Below are 20,346 nucleotides of genomic sequence, written 5' to 3' on the forward strand. Positions count from 1 at the left end.
AGCCAAGAAATCAAAATGAGTGGCACTTGGGCTTGTGCTCTGGCTGGTCTCCCACAGGTGCAAGGCATCATCAACTGCACACATGGGGTAATATGCACACCCCCAGATCATGAATGCAAGGGCTTCTACTCCATCATTGTGCAGCTGATATGCAGCCACAATAAGGTATTTCTGCAGGTGTGCATTAAAATCCCTGGGAATATCATAATGTTTTGTCCTACAGTGGTGCAGCAGTCCTGCTCTTTGGTCCTTTACACCGATGGGATGTTTGCTAGGGGAAATGAAATGTAATGTTTATAATGTTGTATTGTAGCAACGGATAACTTAGAAATTTTAGACCTGGTGAAGGATATGTATTTAAATTGCTTTCCATCATTCAGTCATGGAATAGGACGTATATAACTTATGATCTTCCCCCAGAATATTTCAATCATTCATGTCGTCTACTCTTTCAACCCGTCCCCTGAGCACTGGTAAGACGGTTCCTATATTTTTAGGCTGAAACCAGGCTGTCATTGGTAATGGCTGCATTCTAAATTAATATAATCAAGCAGATCAGTGCCTAAGTAAAATACAAGACAATAATATATCATGCTTTTGTGAATACTGTGCAGATTTCAACCTGCTAGCATTTTATATTCATCAGGCCAGACCAAGACTGCTGGTGGAGGGCAGAGCTTTTTGCTGAGGGTCTTTCCACTGCTGCAAACTTAATTTCAAAAACGACTTAAACTTATGTAACATGAAAACCTTTCAGCGAAGTGACTGTCATTCTGTTCATCAAGGCTTGCTTCCAACAAGTTTTTCACGCCGTTAACAGGCTAGCGGCAATACTTTGGTACCTCAACAGAGATCCTTTTTTTTATAAAAGGAAAGAGCTGTCACAACAATTCTGCACCCTGTTATCCCCAGGCTGCTGTAGATAAATCTGCTGCTGAACTTTATTAATTCTGATAATCTGTAAGCAGTGTCTGCTATTTTTACGCAGCTATGCGATTTAGAATTCAACTTTGCAGTATAGTGCATACCTATTAGTCAAAAGCTGCAAAACTGTGCATGGCTCACTGACTAACATATTTATTTCATACCCCTTTCATTAGTAATGAACTCAATCTATTCTGCAATCTATTATTAATAAAGTAACTACTGCAAAATATTCTCAGTGTGTCTGAGGTTGATGATGGGTTCGATGCTGTATAATTCAATTGTGTGTGAAGCTATTGACAATGGAGTTACTAATCTGTAACTGGTAGACATTCAATTTGCAAGTTACTTGCCATGATTCTCCTGTGTATGTATATAGACAATGCCTCAACTTTAAAAGATTCCCCTTTGTTTTCATATTCCTTCATGCATGCACCTCTCCCTATCCCAGCAACTTCTGCCACTGCTCCGAGACGTCTGCCCTCTTGCCAATCCTGGCCTTCTGAACATCCCAAGATTCTCTGTTGCTCTATTGGTGGTTATGACTACACCTGCCGGTTGTCTAAGTGCTGGAATCATCGAACCTCTCCCCCTCCATACCATTCCCTCATTTAAGATTCTCCTGAAAAATCTATCTCAATAACCAAGATTTTGGTTCCTTGTCCTAATGACTTCTGATATGGCTTGCTATCAAATCAAGTTTCTTTTAATTGGTCCAGTGTGGCACCTTGACGCATTTTAATTTGATAACGGTGCTATATAAATGTGGCTTGCTGTTTCTATCCTCCGTTGATAAACAACGAGATACATATTTTCCACCTAAAATGGATTTCTTTTAACAAAGTTGCTGAAAGGGGTTATGAAGGTGTGTCAATAATTGACGGGCAGTTGGGCAAAATCAGGACAGCATGTTCAATTTTCACGGTGGGGTGGTTGGGTGGAGTGGAGCCAAACCAGGGCTCGTACATGCCCAGGACCTAACGGCCTTGTCTGGGATATCTCGCCAGGGCACCAGTGATTAGCACTGGTTTCCACAAACGTGAACCAGGGACAGGATTCTCCAACCGCGCTTGCCCGGTGACCGGAAATTCTCGCCCAACGTCAATGGACCTTTACATGGTCCGCCCCCCGTCCGTGGCGATCTTGCGGTGGGCAGAGCAGAAGAATCCGGCCCCAGGTGTAATGGCACCTGGGGGAGGGGCCTTCCGGGTCATTAGAGACCCTTGGGTGGTCAGGAATTGGGCAGAGTGGCACCCTGGCACTCCCGGCACCTGAGCACCTTGGCAGTGTCAGCCTGGCATCTTGGCACTTTCACCCAGGCAGTGCCACCCTGGAACTGCCAGAATGCCCTGGTGGCACTGCCCAGGTTGGCAGGGACACTTCCATGGTGAGCTGGTAGTACCAAGGTGCCCAGGTGTCCAGTTTCCCATGCCAGGCATAAGGCCCGATGGTGCCTTGCCGATAGGAGGTTGAGTGGGGGAGGGGGCTCAAGGACCCTGAAAGTGGTAAGTTAGGTGAAGTGGGGGGGGGGCGTTCGGAGGTGGCGGCAGGGTCACTGAGGGGTAAAAAGATCAGGGCTGCCTTTATAAAATGGCGCCCGAACCGTGAGTAGTCTTCCTGCACTGACATTCTGAGCTCGTCAGTGCAGAAGATGACTTAAGTACGGCCTCGATGGGGTGGGTGTGCACCGCCAAGCCAGGAAAAACGACAAAGTGCCGTTGAATAGTGAGGTCCTTCTCTGTATTGTTCAGCATTGTTTAAGGGGTAATTGTAAGCTATTTTCTTGTGTGATATTTTAATACTATGTTCGTAATAAAGTTCACTTTAATGTACCATATCCCTTTTTTGTGTGAAATCACTGCTGGAATGAGATATCTTTTCCTCACAGTCTTCAAAATTAAAATAAAATATTATTGTTTTTGTCCCAATCCTAGCCACAGTTGCTGTCTGGTCTGGGATCCTAAAAAGGGTAAGATATCTCCTTAGATAGGGTACTGGAACACCATTGGGAAGGTAAGACACCCGCCAGGGGAAATAAAGAAACTTTTAGGATTGTTAAAAGTAAACATGATTGTGCATAAAAGTTGCATAAGTTCATTGGAACTGTCAAGTGGTCAAAGAACTGTCAAGCTGTTAAGGAGCTTTCAAAGCTAGAAAGGAACTGTCAAAGGATACTCTGTGGGTTATAATGGAGGGCATAAATGCATAGGGTGGTGGATACGGGGAATGGTTTGGCACTAAATTGGCACAGAAGCTATAAATGGCTTTCAGAATATGGGGCACATAGGGTGTATGAGGGACCAGGATGGGGTGGGTGGAGGGACATGTGTTTGTAAAGCGACCATCAATTCACTGAGAGACACGTTGTGAAGTAAACCGTGGTTTTAATCAGCTTACAACTAAGCCTGCCTGTGACCGGTACAACAGTAAATGCGGCCCCACAGCTCAGCTGCCTTTATACTTCCTGTAAGGGGTGGAGCCATGGGCGAGCCCGTACATGCCCCGACATATCCCCCTGTGGGTGAAGCCGTACAATGGCCCATAGGTGGAGCCCACAGGGTTAAACACATAACGTAACACGATACAGCAGTAACATGATATCGCAATGCACTGGTGAATTGACAGTCGTTCCATTCACCACATTCAGCCCCTGTTTAAAAAATGAAGTCCGGCGGGAGTGACGGGTTTACAGATTCAGTCGGTCTGGTGCCCGGATCATACGTTGCGACCGCCGAAGCACTGGTGTTGCAGCCGTTTCGGGTGGCTGTGGAGCTGGGCCCGGAGCCGGCACCGGCGTGGACTCCTGGAGCGACTCTTCCAGAGCTTCATTCCTGTGGACCGGAGCGGCAGGTGGGAGGAAGCCGAGAACCATATCTGGGTAGGGGCGCTGAACATGGGAGGTTGGACGGGACCTAGTGTGGGGGATGCAGTAGTGGTCGTGGTGTCGGAGCCTGCGGGCGGCAGGTCCCGGAGGGAGACGGTATCCTGCCGGCCATCGGGGTGGCTGATATACGCATAGTGTGGGTTGGAGTGCAGGAGCTGGACCCTCTCTACCAGGGGGTCGGTCTTATGGCTCCGAACATGTTTTCGGAGGAGGACTGGACCTGGTGTCATCAGCCAGGGCGGAAGCGAGGGCCCTGAGGTAGCTCCCCTAGGGAAAACAAACAAGCGGTCGTGAGGGGTCTGGTTTGTTGCCGCGCAAAGGAGGGACCTAATAGAGTGGAGCGCATCGGGAAGGACCTCCTGCCAGTGAGAAACCGGGAGATTCCTGGACCGTAGGGTCAGTAGGACGGTCTTCCAGACCGCCGCGTTCTCCCTCTCCACCTGCCCATTTCCCCTGGGGTTATAGCTGGTAGTCCTGCTCGAGGCAATGCTCTTACTGAGCAGGTACTGACGCAGTTCGTCGCTCATGAACGACGAGCCCCTGTCGCTGTGGACATAGCTGGGGAAACCAAACAGGGTGAAGACACTATGCAGGGCTTTGATGACTGTGGGAGTGGTCATATCGGGGCAGGGAATGGCGAACGGAAAATAGGAGAACTCGTCTATGATGTTCAGGAAGTACGTGTTGCGATTATTGAAGTGGAGGGGCCCTTTGAAATTGATACTAAGGCGTTCAAAGGGCCGGGACGCCTTTACCAGGTGGGCCTTATCAGGTCGATAGAAGTGCGGTTTACACTCCGCACAGATTTGGCAGTCTCTGGTTACAGCTTTGACCTCCTCGATGGAGTAGGTCAGGATGCGGGCCTTGATGTCGTGGGCGAGCCGGGTGACCCCCGGGTGGCAGAGGTCATCGTGGATAGCACGTAATCGGTCATCTTGCGCGCTGGCGCACGTGCCGCGGGACAGGGCATCTGGGGGCTCGTTGAGCTTCCCAGGACGATATACTATATCGTAGTTATAGGTGGAGAGTTCAATCATCCACCTCAAGATCTTGTCATTCTTGATCTTGCCCCGCTGCGTATTGTCAAACATAAAGGCAACCGATCGTTGGTCGGTGATGAGAGTAAACCTCCTACCAGCGAGGTAGTGCCTCCAGTGCCGTACGGCTTCCACGATGGCTTGGGCTTCTTTTTCGACCGAGGAGTGTCAAATTTCAGAGGTGGTGAGGGTGCGGGAAAAGAACGCTACCGGTCTGCCTGCTTGGTTGAGAATGGCGGTGAGAGTGACCTCTGAGGCATCGCTCTCCACCTGGAAGGGGGCGGACTCATCCACCGCGCGCATTGCAGCTTTGGCGATGTCCGCCTTGATGCAGTTGAAGGCCTGGCGAGCCTCGGCTGCCAGTGGAAAAATGGTGGCCTTAAATAGTGGGCGGGCTTTGTCCGCATACTGGGGAACCCACTGGGCGTAATAGGAGAAAAATCCAAGGCACCTCTTCAGGGCCTTGGGGTAGTGAGGGAGAGGGCATTGGAGGAGGGGGCGCATACTGTCAGGGTCGGGCCCTAGGACCCCGTTTCCCACGACGTAGCCGAGGATGGCTAGCCTGGTTGTGCGGAAAACGTATTTCTCCTTGTAGGTGAGGTTGAGTTTTTGGGCGGTTTGGAGAAATCGATGGAGGTTGGCATCGTGGTCCTGCTGATCATGGCCGCAGATGGCGACATTGTCCAAGTACGGAAACGTGGCCCGTACTGGTCCACCATTTGGTCCATTGTTCGTTGGAACACCGAAACCCCGATTGTGACGCCAAAGGGGACCCGGAGGAAATGGAAAAGGCGGCCGTCTGCCTCAAACGCCGTGTAGTGGCGGTCCTCCGGGAAGATTGGGAGCTGGTGATATGCAGACTTCAGATCTACCGTAGAGAACATGCGGTAGTGCGCAATCTGATTTACCATGTCTGCAATCTGGGGAAGGGGGTACGCATCGAGTTGCGTAAAGCGGTTCATAGTCTGGCTGTAATCAACCACAATCCGGAACTTTTCCCCGGTCTTGACGACCACCACCTGAGCTCTCCAGGGGCTATTGCTGGCTTCTATGACCACTTCCCGCAAGAGACGCTGTGCCTCGGACCTAATGAACATCCTGTCCTGCATACTATACTGCCTGCTTCTGGTGGCTATTGGCTTACAATCGGCGGTGAGGTTCGCAAAGAGGGAGGGAGGGTCGATATTTAGGGTCACGAGACTGCATATGGTGAGCGGGGGTGGGGGCCCCTTAATTTAAGGGTTAGGCTCCTGAGGTTGCACTGAAAATCGAGTCCTAAGAGGAGAGGAGCGCAGAGGTCTGGGAGAACATAAGTACATATAGTTTAAAATTAGCATACTCAACGCCCTGGATCGTTTGGGTTGCAGTAGTGTACCCTTTGATTTGCACCGAGTGCGACCCAGAGGCGAGGGAAATAGTTTGTCGCGTCGGGAATATTGGGAGCGAACAACGTCTTACCATGTCCGGGTGAATGAAGCTCTCTGTGCTCCCGGAGTCGAAAAGGCAAGGTGTCTCGTACCCGTTTACCCGGACGGCCATCATGGAGCTCCGGAGGTGCTTCGGTTGTGACTGGTCCAGGGTGACCGCGCTGAGCTGGGGGTAGCCGGCGGCATGATCGGAGGTGCTGGGGTGGCCCCGCGATGGCTGCTGTCCATGTCGTTCGAAAATCTCGGGCGGTGTAGCAGATGGCGGCCAAGATGGCAGCCCCCATGCATCACACGTGGCCGGCCGCGTGGGGGAGGATGGCCAAGATGGTGGCCCCCATGATTCGCACGTGTTGTGCGTAGGCGGAGTCGGCAGACACGCTGCCACTTTGCGGGGTCTGCGGGCCTGTGGGTCTGTGGATCGGGTCTGCGAGTTCAAGTTTTTAGACCTGGCCAGGCAGACCTTGGGGAAGTGTCCTTTTCGCCCGCTGTTACTACAGTTCGCGTTGCGGGCCGGGCAGTGTTGTCGGAGATGTTGGGACTGGCCGCAAAAATAGCAGGGCAGACCCCCATGATGGGCGGGCGGCCGCGCGGCACAAGCCTGGGGTAGTCTCTGGTCGGGGGCCCACGAGGGGGTCGCGTGGTCGGCGGGGAATGCAGTAAGGCTCTGAAACGCGACCTCCAGAGAGGTAGCTAGTGTTCCCGTGTCCTCCAGGTCCTGAGCCCCTTTTTCGAGCTGTCTTACATAGTTCGATCGGACCCCCGCCACGAAAATGTCTCGGATAGCGTGCTCCATATGCTAAGGGGCCGTAACGGCCTGGTAGTTACAGTTGCGCGCAAGGGCTTTGAGGTCACGTAGGTAGTCATCTAGCGACTCCCCGGGGCGCTGGCGGCAAGTGGTGAAGGTGTGTCACGCAGAGACCTCATTCACGGGCCGTACATATATGCGTTCGGGTAGTGCAAGGGCCTCTGTATAGGACGCGGCGCCGTCGAGCTGGACAGAAATACGATGGCTCACCCGTGCGTGGAGAAGACTCCGTTTCTGTTCATCCATGACAGATGGCGTAGACGACGCGGCGAGATAGGCCTTGAAGCATCGAAGCCAGTGTGAAAAAATTTCTCTCGCCTCCGCGGCATGTGGATCGAGATCCAGTCTATCAGGTTTGAGGGCTGATTCCATAGTAGTATTTTAAGCTGATTAAATTGATGCGACCATCAATTCACTCGAAGACACGTGGAGAAGTAAACCGTGGTTTTAATCAGCTTACAACTGAGCCTGCCTGTGACCGGTACAACACTGATGCGGCCCCGCTGGTCAGCTGCCTTTATACTTCCTGTAAAGGGGGTGGAGCCATGGGCGAGCCCGTACATGCCCCGACATATCCCCCTGTGGGTGAAGCCGTACAATGGCCCATAGGTGGAGCCCACAGGGTTAAACACATAACGTAACACGATACAGCAGTAACATGATATCACAGTGCACTGGTGAATTAACAGTAGTTCCATTCACCACAGGGGTGGGAAGGGTCATGAGCATGGATAAGGGGAGTATGCATTGGCATGGTGTATGAGGGACAATGGGAGAGTGGTGCAGGTATGGATTGATATAATGGGTACAAGCACCATGGGGGTGGGTGGGGCATAAGGTGGCATGGGAGTATGAGGCTCCAAGGGGGGCAGGTGGGTGTTTGAAGGGCCATGAGGTGATAGAGGCAAGACATGAAGTACCATGGGGGTTGGATGGTGGCATGAGGTGACACAAGTTATGGGGTGGCATAGGTTAGCCTGGCTGGGGTCTGGGGAGAGACGAGGAGGGGGATAAGTACAGTTTGCTGTTTTATTCTGTTTTTATTATTTAGTTCACAATAGCGCTGGAGCACAGAGCAGAGTTTCCATAAGACCACAAGACCATAAGACATAGGAGCGGAAGTAAGGCCATTCGGCCCATCGAGTCCACTCCACCATTCAATCATGGCTGATTTCAACTCCATTTACCCGCTCTCTCTCCATAGCCCTTAATTCCTCGAGAAATCAAGAATTTATCAACTTCTGTCTTAAAGACACTCAACGTCCTGGCCTCCACCGCCCTCTGTGGCAATGAATTCCACAGACCCACCACTCTCTGGCTGAAGACATTTCTCCTCATCTCTGTTCTAAAGTGACTCCCTTTTATTCTAAGGCTGTGCCCCCGGGTCCTAGTCTCCCCTGCTAATGGAAACAACTTCCCTACATCCACCCTATCTAAGCCATTCATTATCTTGTAAGTTTCTATTAGATCTCCCCTCAACCTCCTAAACTCCAATGAATATAATCCCAGGATCCTCAGACGTTCATCGTAGGTTAGGCCTACCATCCCTGGGATCATCCGTGTGAATCTCCGCTGGACCCGCTCCAGTGCCAGTATGTCCTTCCTGAGGTGTGGGGCCCAAAATTGATCACAATATTCTAAATGGGGCCTAACTAATGCTTTATAAAGCTTCAGAAGTACATCCCTGCTTTTATATTCCAAGCCTCTTGAGATGAATGACAACATTGCATTTGCTTTCTTAATTACGGACTCAACCTGCAAGTTTACCTTTAGAGAATCCTGGACTAGGACTCCCAAGTCCCTTTGCACTTCAGCATTATGAATTTTGTCACCGTTTAGAAAATAGTCCATGCCTCTATTCTTTTTTCCAAAGTGCAAGACCTCGCACTTGCCCACGTTGAATTTCATCAGCCATTTCTTGGACCACTCTCCTAAACTGTCTAAATCTTTCTGCAGCCTCCCCACCTCCTCCATACTACCTGCCCCTCCACCTATCTTTGTATCATCGGCAAACTTAGCCAGAATGCCCCCAGCCCCGTCATCTAGATCGTTAATATATAAAGAGAACAGCTGTGGCCCCAACACTGAACCCTGCGGGACACCACTCGTCACCGGTTGCCATTCCGAAAAAGAACCTTTTATCCCAACTCTCTGCCTTCTGCCTGACAGCCAATCGTCAATCCATGTTAGTACCTTGCCTCGAATACCATGGGCCCTTATTTTACTCAGCAGTCTCCCGTGAGGCACCTTATCAAAGGCCTTTTGGAAGTCAAGATAGATAACATCCATTGGCTCTCCTTGGTCTAACCTATTTGTTATCTCTTCAAAGAACTCTAACAGGTTTGTCAGGCACGACCTCCCCTTACTAAATCCATGCTGACTTGTCCTAATCCGACCCTGCACTTCCAAGAAATTAGAAATCTCATCCTTAACAATGGATTCTAGAATCTTGCCAACAACCGAGGTTAGGCTAATTGGCCTAGAATTTTCCATCTTTTTCCTTGTTCCCTTCTTGAACAGGGGGGTTACAACAGCGATTTTCCAATCCTCTTGGACTTTCCCTGACTCTAGTGACTTTTGAAAGATCATAACTAACGCCTCCACTATTTCTTCAGCTATCTCCTTTAGAACTCTAGGATGTAGTCCATCTGGGCCCGGAGATTTATCAATTTTTAGACCTCTTAGTTTCTCTAGCACTTTCTCCTTTGTGATGGCTACCATATTCACCTCTGCCCCCTGACTCTCCGGAATTGTTGGGATATTACTCATGTCTTCTACTGTGAAGACTGACGCAAAGTACTTATTTAGTTCCTCAGCTATTTCCTTGTCTCCCATCACAAAATTACCAGCGTCATTTTGGAGCGGCCCAATGTCAACTTTTGCCTCCCGTTTGTTTTTAATGTATTTAAAGAAACTTTTACTATCATTCCTAATGTTACTGGCTAGCCTACCTTCATATTTGATCCTCTCTTTCCTTATTTCTCTCTTTGTTATCCTCTGTTTGCTTTTGTAGCCCAGCCCAGTCGGGGGTGGTGGATCCGACGTGTAAGCAAGCCCATCCCCCAGAATGAAAATACGGCATGCGGACTGCGGCCCATTTTTAAAGGTCGGATTCGCAGAACCCGGAATTCTCCTGTCTCTGCGCACCTGATCTGGGAGCAAATATCTTGGACTTAGTTCGCACAATTTAATGAATTTTTCTGTTTTGGGTTTGAGTGGACATGTTGGGTTCAACTGCCTAACATCGGGGTCTGTGTAACTGGCAGTGAAGTAGCTCTTAAAGGGCTGTGTTCTTTTAGGAAACTAGATTGAATAATGAAGGCCTGGAGAAAAGTGGAAACTTTGGGGATAGAGGGAAATCTTTCATATGAAAACCAATGTCAAATGTGGAAAGAAGACAGCAATCATGTGATTGTTTTCTTCCTAGTGCATTATTTATGAATCAAATGAGGAAGTGGTTATCTGGACTGAGGAAGGGACACTGATGGATGCACTCTCTCAGAAATGGATGGACTAAGCATATCATGAGCTCTTGCCTCACACTAAATTGCCAAATCAACATTACTATCTGTAAATAGCGTACCAGCCTTTCAACCTCCAAAATGACTGCAACTCCACCTCCAACTTGGTGGCTGTCGAATGAAAGGGTTTCTCGTCCCCATTCGCTATATGGCTCAAGAACTACTTGCAGGTGCATTCTTTCAGATTTTGTGCAATGTATGCTGAACATTTAGCTGCCCACACCCTCTGTGCTCAAATAGTTTCTTTGCTCTGATTTTAAAGGGAAAGGTATATGCACTAGTGATTGATCAGCAAGAATGACACCGCCGCTGCTGTAAAGTACAGGCCCTCCAAAGAATTGGCAGGAAGAGCCATTAAGGATATGAATGAGGGAGGCTAAGCTAACAAGTTAATATACCATGCCAGCAGTCAGCTCTTCATTAGTGACAAGCAATTAGCTACATTTCTCTCTGCTGCAAGGAGGTATTGTGGACTTGAACACCCCGGGGCCTTCCGTCCGGTGAGATGATGGTTTGCGGCTTGGTGTTAACACTGCGTTGAACATCACCTGGTGAGACTCTGCATTTTCTCAGAGGAAGACAGTTGGCTGAGGAGGTGCAGGATTCATTGGCTTCTCGTTTCCCTGAACACTCTGCAGCATTCAGAGGTCCTGGCTATGAGCAACTGTCTTCCAGTTGTCTGTGTTGACGTCTACCGTCTTCATATCTCACCTGAAGATGTCCTGGTGGCAGAGGAATGGATGTCCATTGATGACCTAATGGCCAATTAACTGTGTAGAAGGTCTATGGGTACACAGCTGTCATCCACCCAATGAACATGAACGTGTGCAAAAGACATTTGGTGGGATTCTCCGCCCGCCAGGTCCGTTTTCTGCTGAGGTGCGCCCCCACCAGCAGCGGGATCCTCCCTTCTGGCAGCTGGCCAATGGGGTTTCCTATTGTGGGAACCATGCCGTCAGAAAATCCGTGGGCATGTGTGATCTGCGGACAAAGCAGAGGATCCTGCCAACGGAGAATTTTGCCCATTGGCTTCATACCCCTATGCTAACATGCTTGTATTTTTAGGCATCTTTCAAGATGAGGAAACCAGCACCAGGGGGAAGGAGTTGAGGAAGCTTTTCCCAAAGGTAGAGTGGGGAGTGTGTCTCAGAATCATGAAAAGGTGTGTTATAGATTCTGTAATCATAGAATTTACAGTGCAGAAGGAGGCCATTCGGCCCATCGAGTCTGCACCGGCTCTTGGAAAGAGCACCCTACCCAAGGTCAACACCTCCACCCTATCCCCATAACCCAGTAACCCCACCCAACACTAAGGGCAATTTTGTACACTAAGGGCAATTTATCATGGCCAAGCCACCTAACCTGCACATCTTTGGACTGTGGGAGGAAACCGGAGCACCCGGAGGAAACCCATGCACACACGGGGAGGATGTGCAGACTCCGCACAGACAGTGGCCCAAGTCGGAATCGAACCTGGGACCCTGGAGCTGTGAAGCAATTGTGCTATCCACAATGCTACCGTGCTGCCCCGTAATGTATCGGAGGCTGGTGTAATGTCACATGTTATGTATTGACATTATCAGAGCATTTCACAGGCTTTTGTGGAGTTGCCCATTGTACCCTGTTTGAGCAGCATCTTGTAAAATAAACCCCTCGCACTATGTTATATAAACTCAACATGTGATTCATTCTCTTTGCGGTTATAACAAGGAGCAAAAGAGAAATTGGCAACGAGATCTCGGCTATGAACAGAAAAATGGGAGAGAAACACTGATTTTGTAAGCCAGAAGATGGATTCATTGACGGAGGTCCAGGCCAAAACACCATCGGGAGTGAGGTCGGGCGATACTCTCAAGTAAATAATTGGACACCACACACTTTGTAGCGGGGCATCGGTGAATCATCCAGTCGTTCGAGGCAGCCGCAAGTGCAAGTACAAAGATTTTTTTAAAAAGCTATCTAACAACTGCGAATCGGGGGCTTACTTCAAACGGAGGATCTAAGTTTTCAGTACACTTACTGTTGCATTGGTAGAGTTGTGGAGATCACGCACGAGCTATTGAAATCGGCCGCGGGAACAAAAATCTTTGAGGCTGCCGACTTTACAACCTACTGCCTGCGAATCAAAAGCTAGGCACAGAAACAGCTAGTCTGCTTATGCGCAGTGAGATTGTCTGTTTTAGACAAAGCGAAAAAGGGCAGGGAAGACTGGCTGAAAGCTGAGTAGCACAGATCAGAGAGCTGAAATCCAAAAGTGGCCTGAAGAAAAGCCGCTGATATACCTTCATTCATCGAGAGGCAGAGAGAGCGAGTGAACATTAGGCTTTATTAGTCATGAACTTGCCTAGTCAGAGTCGGTTGTACAGACGAATGCTGCCCACAGGCGGCCAGTCTATATATGGCCCCGGTAAGGGCGGAGCCAGAGGAGGAGCCCACCGGGGTTACAGTACAGTACCTGGACGCAGCTCGTATTACCACTTCCAGGTTATAGGTCATAGGCTACAGTATTATGCATGCATTAAGTGAATACATTCACCATATTCACCCGCTGTTAAAAAATCAATTCCAGCGGGGGTGCCGTGGGGTCATTACATATTCAGTCTATCTGGAGACCGGATCGTTCTCTTCGACCTCCTCAGCTCTGGCGGTGCGGCGGGCACGGTTGTTGCAGGTGGTGACTCCAGGGCCGTTGTGTCTGGAGCTTGAGCCTCAGTCCGGCGTGTCGGAGACGGTTGGAGTGTGGGGGTATGCAGGGGGGTGATGGGTGGCGGCAGTGTCAGCGCGGGACAATACAGGAGACCCAGGGGAACGTATGGGGCGCTGGGGGTGTTGGCGGGCAGTGGGGAGGGGGGCGTGTTGGTAGGGGAACCAGCTGGCGCCAGGTCCCGTAGGGAGACCGTTTCTTGCCCTCCGTCCTGGTGCGCGATGTAGGCGTACTGTGGGTTGGCGTGGAGCAGCTGGACCCTCTTGACCAGTGGGTCGGTCTTATGGTTCCTCATGTGCCTCCAGAGAAGGACAGGTCCCAGAGTTGTCAGCCAAGATGGAAGCGAGACCCCGGAGATGGACTTCCTGGGGAAGATAAACAAACGATCGTGAGGGGTCCCATTCGTGGCTGTGCAGAGGAGTGATCTGATGGAGTGGAGGGCGTCGGGGAGGACCTCCTGCCGGCGGGGGATCGGGAGACTTCTAGACCTGAGGGCCAGAAGAACAGCCTTCCATAGCGTTGCGTTCTCCCTCACCACCTACCCGTTTCCCTGCGGAGTATAGCTCGTAGTCCTGCTCGAGGCGATGCCTTTGCTGAGCAGGTACTGACGTAGCTCATCGCTCATGAACGGTGTGCCCCTGTCGCTGGTCGCTGTGGACGTAGGCAGGGAAACCGAACAGTGTGAAGATGCTGTGCAGTGCCTTTATTACAGTGGCCGAGGTCATGTCGGGGCAGGGGACAGCGAAGGGGAAGCGGGAGTACTCATCGATGATGGTGAGGAAGTATACATTACAGTTGGTGGAGGGGAGGGGCCCTTTGAAGTCAATGCTTAGGCGCTCAAAGGGCCGGGAGGCCTTTGCCAGGCGGGCCTTGTCTGGCCGGTAGAAGTGCAGTTTGCACTCCGCGCAGACTTGGCAATCCCTGGTCATTGCCTTGACCTCCTCGGTGGAGAAGGGCAGATTGCGGGCCTTAATGAAGTGGGTAAGCCGGATGACCCCCAGTGACAGAGGTCATTGTGGATAGCCCGAAGTTGGTCATCTTGCGCGCTGGCGCATGTGCCGCGGGACAGGGCATCTGGGGGCTCGTTGAGCTTCCCAGGACGATACTTGATATCGTAATTTTAGGTGGAGAGTTTGATCCTCCACCTCACGATTTTGTCATTTTTATTTTGCCCCATTGCGCTTTGTCAAACATGAAGGCGATCGACTGCTGGTCGGTGACGAGGGTGAACCTCCTACCGGCTAGGTTGTGCGTCCAGTGCCGCACAGCTTCCACTATGGCTTGTGTTTCCTTCTCGGCCAAGATGGCAGCCCCCATGAGTCACACGTGTCGGTCGGTGTTGGGGCCAGCGACCAGGATGGCGGCCCCCATGAGTCGCACGATACTGATGACGCATCTGGAGGGGGCGTTCTGGGCAGGCACGCAGCCACATTGCGGGGTCTGTGGGGCTGCGAGTCCATGGGTCGGGCCTGGTGCATTTTCAATTTCTGAGCCTTAGGTCGGCCGACAGACTCTAGCGAAGTCCCCCTTTTTCCCACAGTCGCTGCACGTCGCTGTGCGGGCTGGGCAACGCTGCCGGGGGTGTTGGCCCTGGCCGCAGAGGTAGCACAGCGGTTCCCCGGGCTGGGCTGGCAGACGCACGGCGCAGGCTTGCGACATAGTCGGGTCCAATGGGGGCCGCGACGATGGTGTCCACGAGGGGTTCGCCAGGCCCGCGGGGAATGCACTGAGGTTCTGGTAGGCCACCTCTAGCGAGGTAGCTAGCTTTACTGTGTCCCGCAGGTCGGGCGTCGCGTTTTCCAGCAGGCGCTGCCTGATGTAGTTCGAGCGGACCCCCGCCACGTAAGTGTCCTGGATCTGTGAGTTCATGTGTTCCTCCGTCGTCACATCTCGATAGCTGCAGTTCATCGCAAGTAAAGTCAGGGTTTCCAGATACTCGTCCAGCGATTTTCCGGCACGTTGACGGCGAGTAGTGAGGAGGTGTCTGACGAACACCTCATTTACGGGCTTCACGAAGTGTGCCTTGAGGGTTGCGACCGTCGCCTCGTACGTGGCCGCTTTCTCAATCATTACTGAGATTCGATGGCTCAGTCGAGCGTGAAGGAGTCGCAGTTTGAGGATCTCCGTGGGAGGCGTTGTGGAGGAGTCGAGGTAGGCCTCGAAGCATCGAAGCCAATGTTCAAATATCTCCTTGGCTTCGGATGCACGGGCGTCGAGTTCGAGCCTGTCTGGCTTTAGAGCGGCTTCCACAGTACTGTCTTTGACTAATAAATTGATATACCTTCAATTCACCAAGAGGCAGAGGGAGCGAGTGAACATTAGGGTTTATTAGTCATGAACTTGCCTAGCCAGAGTCGGTTTACAGATGAATGCCGCTCCTCAGGCGGCCAGTCTATATATGGCCCCGGTGAGGGCAGAGCCAGAGGCGGGGCCACAGGGGTTACAGTACAGTATCTTGAAGCAGCTCGTATTACCACTTCCAGGTCAGAGGTCATAGGTTACAGTTTCATGCATGCATTAGGTGAATACATTCACCACAGCCGCCATGAACGTATTTGAGGAGGAGGAGGCGATATGGAATTTTTTGAGGAAAGGTTCCAGGCATTCCTTAAAGTCAGTCAGCCACCAGCAGACCTGCATACTGCATTCTTTCTCCGCTCAGTTACGAGGAAAGCATTCTCATGTTACTACAGAGTTTAGTACACCCAGCTAAACCTGGCGACAGGTGTGGTGATACACCACTGTACTTCCCTACCATTGTACATAGTATATAATAGTTGTGTGTAACGTGGCCCTGGAATACTGTGTATTGTACTGTAGCTCTGTAGAGGATCGGTCACCGGTAGGTAACCCGACCTGGCCACGGAGAGCTCCGCCTTAGCCACTCCCCCGGGAGTTAAGTATAAGAACCCACTTCTGGGACCGGCCCCATTCTGTCTGGGGTCGTCTGTGTCCGGTAAGCCTCCCTGTCGTATATTAAAGCCTTAGTTAAAGTCTCACATGTCTTTGTGGTTCTTGACGCTTAGTGCATCAATTTAATATACTACAGTTATAATGGAGGGTGCTCTGAAACCCGACAAGCTCTCGCTCGACCCCCACACTCCACGCGCGGATCACCTTTTCAACTGCTGGCTCCGGTGTTTTGCGGCCTACCTGGAAGCATCCTCCGCCTTCGCCAAAACGGACGCCGACCGACTCAACCTCCTGTACTCACGGCTCGACTACGGGCTGAGAGGGTGACGACGCAGTAGCCCGAAACCTCGGCCGACTGGGAGTTGGAGGCCATGAAAATATGCCTGTGCGTGGGTAGTACCTTGAGGGAGCAGCGGCGCACGATGTCCGGGTGCAGGAAGCTCTCCGTGCTGCCGCTGTCGAAGAGGCAGGTAACAGTGAAACAATTTACCTGAACCTCCATGGTGGATCTGGCGAGCTGGTGCGGTCGGCCCTGGTCGAGGACGATGGATGCGATGGTGGAGCTGTTGGAGAAGGGTGCCGGATCCGGGGAGCGGCCTGTGGGAGAAGGTGGCGGCGCCCAGGCGTCGTAGGCTGCTGTTGGAGGCCAGGTTGCTGTTGCTGGCTGCATCTCCTTTGTTTGCAGCATTTCGGTCGAGTGCGCAGGACTGGAAGTGACGATCGACGGTGGGCCGGAAGTGGCGTAAGTCGGTGTTCCGGGCGGCGCCCATGCAGACCACGTGGAGAGGGGGCCAGAGGATTCTGGGGCTATGTCCCCACGCCGGCGTGGGAATGGTAACGTTTTACGTCAGAGAAACTGGCTTAAAACAGCCACCGATTCTTCATTTTGCTGGAGGCTAGCAGGGTGGCAGCATAGAGCACCGGTACACCCCGGAATATTGCCAGGTCTGTGGACATGCATGCTCACGGCGGGGGCATGCAGTGCTCCATGGCAGCGGCCACTCGTGGTCCTGGCCCGCGAAATATTCCCCCCCTTTGGTCACTCGCGCGCCCCAGACAGTGCCTCCAGTCCCAAATAATGAATCATGTCCCCCCTGCCCGCGGATCAGCCCTCCCCTGACTGCGGCAGCGTTGGACTGAGTCCGCAGCCGCCATGTCGAGTTCCTGATGGGTGAGACCATGAGAGACCCACGTCGCCGGGAACTCGGCCGGTCGGGGGCGGAGCATCGGGTGGCGGACCTCAGGCAATGTCCTGAGGTCGTCGATACGTTGCACAGCGTACTCAGAGAGGAGGCGCTTTGACGGGGGCCGAGCATCGCAAAAGCGGCGCCGCCCCTGATTTGGTCGGGAACTTGGATTCTCCGGCCGGTTGCCGATCCCGGTTTTGGCGTCGCTGACTGGAGAATCCTGCTCCATTTCTCTCCTGTCCACTATTATTAGCTGAAAGATTCTGCTTTCATTGTTGTGCATAGGAGGAAGAGGAAAAAATTTCCAATTTGTTGCATCACTATGAAAGCTAGCACTGTACTGCGAATTTGGGCAGATTTTGGATGATATGTTTCGTGACCGATTAGTTCATTGCCGCAGAAATGAAGCCATCCAAAGGAAATTGTTGACTGAATGTTCATTAACCCTAATATATGCTTTAGAAATCACAACTTTCTGCGAGAGAAGCTTGAGCATTTGGAGCTCGAGCTAAAGTCTATAAGATGGAGCCTGTGAGAAGCAGTGCTATCTGCAACCTGCTGCAACCAAGCGGGACATATGGCTGGAGATTGTTGGAGCAAGGATTACAGATGCAAAAGTTGGTCACATTGCCAAGGGACGTTGATCATGCCAACCTTCATCAGCACAAAAGAAGTGTACCAAGAAAAATACAGCAAAGTCCACAGGGCGAGTTTACCAGTAAATCATAGAATCATAGCATTTACAGTGCAGAAGGAGGCCGTTCAGCCCATCGAGTCTGCACCGGCCCTTAGAAAGAGCACCCCACTTAAGAGCACACCTGCACCCTAGCCCTGTAACCCAGCAACCCCACCTAACCATGTTGTGTACTGAGGGCAATTTAGCATAGTGGATCCACCTAATTTGCCAATCAAGGACTGTGGGAGGAAACCGGAAACCCACACAGACACAGGGAGAATGTGCAGACTCCGCACAGACAGTGAGCCAAGCCGCAATCGAACCTGGGGTCCTGGAGCTGTGAAGCAACAGTGTTAACCATTGTGTTACCGTGCACTCCCATAAAAGGGAGATAAGGCTTACCCTGAGCCGGAATTGAACCAGCGACCTAAGGATGTCAACTTTAATCATCTACAGTCCTCCACTGTACCAGTTGAGCTATTGAAGGAAAGGCCGTGTTCCAAATGGAGACTCAGCGAGTACCAAAGTGTCAAATCAACTTAAGGAATGTAAGCTTGACATTCTCCCACTGCAAGAAGATAAGCAACAATTTTGGGTCTATCCCAAAGTAAATGGGAAGACTACTAAGATGGAAGTGAATACTGGCGCTGCAGAATCACTTATACTTGAATCGATATACAGCATCAGAAATTGAAGTAACTACCATTGAACCACCTGATGTGGTCTTGAGGACATATAGCGAGGAGCTTGTTCCGCTGACGTGCTTCTTCAAGGTGATTATGGAAGTTAATACTCAGAAAGTGGAGTTGCTGCTTCACATTGTTCAAGGAAGCTTTCCAGGATTGTTTGGGAGATCTTGGTTAAGGATGATTAAGCTAAACTGGGCCGTTGTGAACCAACTTATTAATTCTACGAATGATCTTCTGAGAAAGTATGTGAAGGTTTTCGAGGAGTCATTTGGATCCATGACTGGGGTCAAATTGGCCCTCAAGATAAAGGCAGACAGCGTGCACAAATGTTTGAAAGCATGTACCGTACTCTATGCTACTTGACCTAAAGTGGAAGAAGAATTTGAGAGGTTACTGAAGACTAGTGTCATTGAGCTGGTTACCACCAGCGATTGGGCAACCCCATCGTCTCGGTCTTACAGAAGGATGGTACAGTACGAATATACGGGGATTTCAACCCTGTATTATGTGTTGATCAATCCCCTAGGTTCTTTACATGCTCTACATCGTTTGAACCGGTAATCAAAATGCTATCCAGACAGCACTGCACACCCGATAACCCACTCAAGATCTGATCCATAGATCATTGGATGAGAGCCAGTGCTGATGTTTGGAAGAGAGCCAGTGCTGATGTTATCACGAATGGAAGCCTCCGATATGCAAACAGACCCTGGTGTGTTACTGTGGTCAGAGATCATTTTTCAGGGCTCTCAGGCAGCCAAGTATTGAGTAAAATTGATCAACCTGCAACTAGTCAATCTGCAAATGAATGTAGCTATTGGGTCGCAACCATTGCTGACCACTGGCTCTCTTCCAAGGATCTGTGGATCAGACCTTGAGTGGGCTATTGGGTGCGCAGTGATGCCTGGATAGCATTTTGATTATCGGTTCAAACGATGTAGAGCATGTAACGAACCTAGAAGCTACTTTTTCAAGGCTGCAACTGCATAATCTCAGGATCAAGTGCGAATACTTTTAATTTTCTATTCACTATCTTGGACGCATCGTCACTACTTCAGAGTGCAGTGGATGCTGGGACAGTGAGTACATTTAAGGAGGAGTTAGACAGATTTTTAATTGGTAGTGGGTTGAAGGGTTATGGAGAACAGGCAGGGCGGTGGAGTTAAGGGCTGGATGAGATCAGCCATGATCGAATGGCGGAGCAGACTCGATGGGCCAAATGGCCTAATTCTGCTGCTATATCTTATGAACTTATAAAGATGGTGTTCACAAAGAATCTAAGAATGTGTCAGAGATCCTGGATGTTCCTTGATCCCAAAACGTGACTAGGTTACAGTCATTTCTAGGATTATTAAATTACAATGGAAAGTTCGCACCACACTTAACAAAAAGACTGAAGCCTTGACACACTTGCTTTGTAATTAACCAGCTTGGCTCTGGACGAAGGATTGTGAGGATACTTACCAAAATATCCCAAAACAAATTACAGGACTCGGAGGTACTGGTCCATTATAACCCAAAATTGAAGCTGCAGCTTGCTGATGACTCAATACCCTATGGAGTGGGAGCAGTTATCTTG

Source organism: Scyliorhinus torazame, chromosome 7 (assembly GCF_047496885.1).
Source record: "Scyliorhinus torazame isolate Kashiwa2021f chromosome 7, sScyTor2.1, whole genome shotgun sequence".
NCBI lineage: Eukaryota > Metazoa > Chordata > Chondrichthyes > Carcharhiniformes > Scyliorhinidae > Scyliorhinus > Scyliorhinus torazame.